The 6,821-nt window shown below is 55.4% G+C and overlaps 1 long non-coding RNA gene across 1 annotated transcript; it reads left to right on the top strand.

The window, feature by feature from the left end:
- The first annotated feature begins 313 nt into the window (after positions 1-313).
- Positions 314-5,625, top strand: LOC122734189. The gene is made up of 3 exons (XR_006354017.1): positions 314-1,553; positions 3,014-3,815; positions 5,064-5,625. It is a non-coding gene; the product is annotated as an uncharacterized LOC122734189 (long non-coding RNA).
- The last annotated feature ends 1,196 nt before the right edge of the window (positions 5,626-6,821 follow it).

Genomic DNA, 6,821 nt, shown 5'->3' with positions numbered 1-6,821 from the left:
GAACAAAGGTGGAACATGCTAGAAGAGGAGGAAGGGCGGGCAGAGAAGATGGGGCACTTTGCGTGGGAGGGGGCGTGTTCGATTCTCATTGGGCTTGCAATGGCGCAGAGGGAGGAGTCTGATTGGGCAAGCTGCTATGGGCTGCCTCCACCTTGTGACCAATGCCTGAGCATGGAACATGCTAGAAAAGGAGGAAGGGCAGGCAGAGGGACGTACGTGTGTGTGTGTGTGTGTGTGTGTGTGTGTGTGTGTGTCTGCCTGCGTGTGTGTGTCTGCGTGTGTCTGCGTCTGCTGCTGGTGGTTAGGAGGGAGGAGCCTGTGGAAGGCTGGGATGAGTGGCAGGGCTGGGGGGGGGGTGTTTTTGTGCTGTGTTCCTCCCCTGCCTCCCCTTCCCCTGTGCTGCTGCAGACACTCGGAGGAAGGATCGCTCAGTGCCCCCGTGGATGGCCGGCGCTCGCTTTGGGCCAAACGCTGGATGCGGGGCAGGGCAGTGGTGTTAGAGCCCCCTCGCTCCCTTCTTCTCCTTCTCCCTTCTTCCCTCTCTTTGCCCCTGCTGACAGTGATCGCATAGAAGTAGCAAAGGGCAGAGGCTGGGACTTGGGGTGGGGGCGGAGAGCAGAGCTCAGAGGTTTTCCTGCCCTTCCCCTCTGCTGGGGGCGCGGAGGGCACAGAGAGAGGAACCCACCTGGGGTTCTCCCCCCTCTTCTCCCCCTTCTCTCCCCCATGCTGATATTGAGGGCACTGGGGGGGGGGAGGAGCCTTCAAAAGGCTAGGGTGATGGTGTGGGAGGGAGGGGGAGGGAGGGGGGAGGCACTTCCCCCTCCCTCCCCATTTACCCTGGGCTGCTGCAGGCCCTGGCAGGAAGGATGGACAAGCCCAGCTAAGAGACTCCTTCTCTCTTTCTGCAGATGGTGTGGCAGGAGGGAGGAGTCTGGGAGGCTCCTTGGCCATTTCTCTGCCTGCCCACAGGGCTCAGGGTCAGCAGCCTGAGCTCACATCAGACCCTGCCTCAGACCCTCAGTTGTTGTGTGGCCCTGGGCCAGTCTCTGAGCCTCTGTTTCCCAATCTGCAAAATAGCAGCACCTCCCTCCCAGGGTTGTCAGGGGACTCGAATGGGAAGGGTTCTCACTCTGTGCTGGCCACCATGCCTAGCCACCCCCGACCCCACCCCCACTAACCAAGGGTATTCCTTGCTAGACTGGGGCGGGAAGTAGAGGTGGGGACCAGTCCTGTCAAGGCTTGGCATGGAGGCCTTTCCTGCCCTTCCCATCCGGCCTTGCAGCTGATGCCACTGAGCGTGGGGCAGAGCTTTGTCAGGGCTGGTGGTAGGACAGGGAGCCCTTTTCATTCTGAGGTGAGCCATTGAACAACAAGCAGGCTAAACTAGACGACTTCCAGGCCCCCTTGAGCTTCCAGAGTGTTGTGGAGGAGATGGAGTGCAAAGCAGACCCTGTGAGACACAGAGGCTCAGCTGAACTTGATGATCCACGTGGATGCCAGAGGACTGATGGTGAACCTTGTTCTCTCCTCTTCACAGAGGTGGTGGACTGCAGGTGCAGAATGAGACACACGGGTTTTCACCACTCCCTTCCCATAAGATCCAACACCTCTTTTCTGCCCACCTGGGCATGTGTGAGTGAGTTGGTGGTCCTCTCTGTCTGCCTGCCTGCCTGCCTGCCTGCCTGCCTGTTGTCTCTGTCTCTCTCCCTCTCCCTCCCTCTCTGTCTCTCTCTCCCCTCCCTCTCTGTCTCTGTCTCTCTCTGTCTCTATCTCTCACGTCCTGGAACAGGCACGGGTGGTGTGGGGGGTGTTGGTGGATACTATGTCTCTCTCTAAGTCTTGGAAGGTGGGGCCCAGAGAACAGATTCAGTACTACTAGAGTGGGTGGCTAAGTAGTCCAAGAGTTTGGTGTGTCCTCATTCTATGCCAGCTAGGTGAACCAGTGGATGGAACCCTGGGCCTGGAGTCAGGAAGACCTGAGTGCAGGGCCTCAGACACACTCACTAGCTGTGTGACCCTGGGCAGGTCACTTCACCCTGTCTGCCAGGTCCATCTCTCTACACTCTTACCGGTGGGGACAGTCTCTCTACACTCTCAAGGGACCACTGAGCCTCAGACATAGCCTGTTCCCAACAACCCAGCCTGGGAGGGATGACAGGACCCCCCCCCCCCCCCCGCTCCCCAGCCAGGAATGTCCATGGGAGAGAGGCTGCCCCTCCAGGCTTTTCACTCCAAAGCTAGTGTGCCCCCCCAGAGTGGGAGAAATGGTGCTGTAGATAGAGCCTTGGGCTTGGGGTCTGGAAGGCTGGGATCCCCCCCAACAGTATCATAAGCCGTGTGACCTTGGGTAAGTCTCCGCACCTCTGAGACACAGATCTCCCCCAATCTGGAAATCGAGGGTGTTGGCCTTGGTGTCTTTGCAGCTCATTTCTGGCCCTCAGGGTGGGCTCTTGGGCACTTCCCATTACAGCAACGCAGAGTGAGGGTTTGGGGGCCCCTGAAGAAGGCAGAGGGGCACTGGCTTCTCGGGCAGGACTGAGTGCACCTTCGAGGTCCAGAGACCTTTGGCCCAGCAGCTCTGCTTTGCTCCCTGCTCTGGAGGAGGTTCTGATTGAGTTCTGCCCACCCACCAGATGGCTTGCTCTGCCCATGCCCATGCCCATGCCCGTGCCTGTGCCCTCACAGGTGCCTGTCATCATGCCCATCCTTGTGTCAAAACCTTTGTCCATGCAACGGCCCCACCCTTGCCCATGCCCATATGTGTGTGTGTGCCCGTGCCCATCGCCAGGCCCTTGGGCTGGGCCTCAGCCTGGGCTTGCCCGTGCCCCGAGTCTCGTTCCCACCCTGCTGTGGCAGAGGGACAGTGGGGAATGCAGGGAGCAGTACGCCTCTCCTCCCCCTGCTCTGGATCTCGGGATCGGGTTCCATTTCTGGTGCTCTGCTGCCATCTAGTGGATGCAAACCTAGTCTGAAGCTCCTCAAGGTAGGTGATGCCATCCCTTTACCTTTCTAGAGCCCAATTACCCTGGACCGAGGTGGAGGAGGACAGTGCGAGGGCTAGAAGCCTTGTTTCCCCGGCCAGGAGCCTCCTCTGGCAGGCCGAATGACAGCCTGGAGAAAGAGAGCTAAGGCGGGAACAGAAAACCAGGAACTGCCAATTCCAAGCAATGCCTGCCCCCTTTGTTGTCACACACCAAGCCCTGAAGCAGGGAGTGTGGCAGCCCTTCGTGGGGTGGGAGCTCTTCGGGGCTCCTTCCGGAAGTGTCGCTTTTGCCACGTCAGCCACCACCACCACGGGACCGTAGGCATCAACTACGTCTTGGGAGACTCTCCTGCTTCTTGGGGACTAGACCTGGAAGGACAGCAGGCTCCTGCCTCGGTACCCTGTCTGCAAAGAGGCACCAACCACCCTGACTCGGGTCTTCAGGGAACGGTCTAGCTTTCACAAAGGCATCTCGATGCCATGACGCTCAAGACACAGATCATTCTCTCTCCTATGTCCCTCAGCCTCCTCACCTGGTTTTTTGTAGTTCAGTTCTTTCAGTCACGTCTGACTCTTTCTGACCCCACTTGGGGTTTTCTTGGCAGAGATACTGGAGTGCTTTGCCATTCCATCTTCAGCTCATTTTACAAATGAGGAAACTGAGGCAAACAGGGTTAGTTGACTTGCTCAAGATCACACAACTAAGTGTCTGATGCCAGATTTCAGCTCACTAAGATGAGTCTTTCTGACTCCAGACTAGGCACTGTATCCACGGTTTCGCGTAGTTGGTCTCAGCCTCACCTTTGATCATCAGATGGTTCTCTGGCCATCTGTGAGTAGCCTAAGTTCCCCTGCCTTCTACTTTCCCTGCGTTCAATGTCACTGCAGTGCATAGAATCTATATTAGAGATGTCAAACAGGCAGCCTCATGCAGAGCTTCTAATGTCATAACTAGAGAGGTGAGAGTAGATAGGGAAAAGACAGGTGTTTTGAAGTGAAGAGAAGAAAAGAAATTGAGGGAGAGAAGCTTTAAGGTGTATTTCTTCCTACCAACTCCATGAGGTAAGGAATGAAATGTGTAGCAAGGGTTATTCCCCCATACAGGGCATGGGGGTGTAGTTGTGTGTCTTGAAGTGAGGCCAGGTAGACGTCTCTAGCCTCTTCTCCCCCAGGAGAAGCTTCTCAAAGGGAGGCTTTCATTCCAGCCACAAGGGAAAACGGGAGGGCGGGGCTAGATAGAGCCTGGCCATCCCCTCCCCTCCCCTCCCCTCTCCTCTGCTCTCCACAGACTAGAATGATCGCCACCTCGCTCCCTTCAATAATATTACTCTAGGGGGCAGGATTGGTGTTCATTAAGGAGGAAAGGAGGACTTAGGCTCTCCAAGATTGGCCTCTCTTCCCACCAAATAGCCCCACAGTGATCTCGTTGATCCAAGTCAGAAATCAGAGAGACAAAGAGCAAAAGAGAGAGACAGAGTCAGACAGACAGATACAGAGAGAGACAGAGAGAGGGAGGGAGAGACAGACAGAGAGACAAAGAGAGAGACAGACAGAGAGAGAGGGAGGGAGAGAGACAGAGACAGAGAGAGAAAGCAAGAGAGAGACAGAGACAGAGAGAGACAGAGAGACAGAGGGGGAGAGAGAACGAGCGAGTGAGAGAGACAGAGACAGAGACAGACAGAGAGAGAGACAAAGAAAGACAGAGACAGAGGGACAAAGAGAGAAAAAGAAAGAGACAGACATAGAGTCAGAGAGAGGGAGGGAGAGAGACAGACAGATAGAGACAGAGAAAGAGAGACAGAGCAAGAGAGATAGACACAGAGAGGGAGAAAGAGAGAGACAGAGAGACAAAGAGAGAGACAGACAGAGAGGGAGGGAGAGAGAGAGCAAGAGAGAGGGAGAGAGACACAGAGAGGGAGAGACAGAGAGAGAGAGAGGGGGGGGAGGGAGAGGGAGAGGGAGAGAGAAAATGAGAATCCTAGATTTCACCTATGGGGAAGTTCTCTGAGGTCACAAGTAGAGCTAATTGGGTGTGGAGAGAGAGAGGCATGATGGAGAATACCAACTGCTCTCATGTCAGTCTCTTCCAGGTATTTTCCGTCTGCAACCTCAAGTGAGGTTGGACTCGTCCCTTTTACCTCTCCAGCTAGTAACCCAAAGTGCTGGAAGTAACTAGCAGACTTCAGGCCAAGAGAGCTGAAGAAAAGTCTGAAGAGCTGCCCTCTATGCCACCGCACATCCAGGAGAAGACTACAGATCTCCACCCCTGAGGTTTGGGACTTGGCTTCCCCAAGTATGATTATTTACATTTTGTTTATTTGAGGTTTTTGGAGGTGACCACAGTTTGCTTTCTTCCTCAGTTACTCTGGGGTCTTGTCCAGGGTCTGTACAAACTGCTGTGTGTGGTCACTCTAGGCCCCAATGAGAAAACAGTTTGATGGAAGTTTAGGCGATGGAATGGACCTTGAACCCAGACCTTATATGCTCATAGGATTTAGAGACCGTTTATTATAAACTGAGGAAACTGAGGCCCTGGGAGGGCAAGGGATTTGTCCAAGTTCACCAAGGAAGGAGTCATTTTGAACCTAAATGCTAACTTTTCCCCATTAAATCTGGTTGGCCTCTTCAGGAAGGAAGATGAATGAATGAAGCATTTACTTATTTATTTATTTTTGGTGGGGCAATGGGGGTTAAGTGACTTGCCCAGGGTCACACAACTAGTAAGTGTCACATGTCTGAGGCCAGATTTGAACTCAGGTCCTCCTGACTCCAGGGCTGGTGCTTTATCCACTGCGCCACCTAGCCACCCCCGAATGAAGCATTTATTAAGCACTTGCTGTGTGCCAAGCTCTATGCTAAGCCCTAGGGATGCACCAAACAGGAGGCATTCCCTGCCCTTGAGGGGCGCCCACTCTAAACAGGGAGGCCACACTTAGGGAAGGTTTTGGCCACAAGTCTGATGGAAGTAAAGGTCCCATGATCCTTAGGGTGGAGCGGCAAAGCAGGTGCTCAGGCCTCTTCCCTACTGTGACTGATAGAATGGCAGCAGGCTCTGCTGTTGGACCACTGCACAACTGGGCCAAGGACTCTGGTGGCCAGGACCTTCCCCTCTGGGGCCTTGGGAGCTGTGGCCATGGCCCCAAAGGAGCAGTCAGGAGGATGGCTGGGGGCCGGAGCTGGAAGCCTGGCTCTTCCCCATCCTCTTCCCAAGGCTCAGGGTGCTGGGTTCCCTCAGGGTCTGCGGGAAGATGGTGGTCAAAGCGGGGGGTGGGGGGGTTTGAATGGCCTGGCACATGCCCCCTCCTCTCTCCCCAGGGGGCCAGGCTGGCTTCCTGCCCCGTGGGTGGCAGGTGGTGGGCAGTTGTTGGGGATGGCTGGCCTCTTCTCCACTGGAGTTGCTTTCTTGGATGAAAGCCATGAGGGTCAGGCTAAAAGCAGGACCAGTGGTCTGGGGCGTGCTGCCTCTCTCAGAGCTCCTGGAACTCTCTGCCTGTACTTGGTCAGCAGTTGTAGCTGGTGCCGATGAGGAAGGCAGCCCCCTCCTCACAAGGATTTCCGCTCAGTGATGGCTGGCAGCTTGGGGGACACTGCTCTTCCTGGGGCCCTTGGGCTCAGGGTCCTGAGCTGTCCCATCAGGCGATAGCCTGGCACACACTGCCTCATGTGTCTCCCTTGGGCACTTTGGGATTTGAGGAGAATGGGAAAGAAAGGAGAAAGGACTGGGGGACAGAATGAGAGTAGAGGTTGGGAGAGTGAGAAGCAAATGCCGGGAGATAACTAACTCAGGAAAGCGGAAGTGAGGAGCAAAAGAGGCAGCATGGCATGCTTAGCAAGCAGA

Source organism: Dromiciops gliroides, chromosome X, assembly GCF_019393635.1.
Source record: "Dromiciops gliroides isolate mDroGli1 chromosome X, mDroGli1.pri, whole genome shotgun sequence".
Lineage (NCBI taxonomy): Eukaryota > Metazoa > Chordata > Mammalia > Microbiotheria > Microbiotheriidae > Dromiciops > Dromiciops gliroides.
This window is presented reverse-complemented; position numbering and strand designations above follow the sequence as displayed.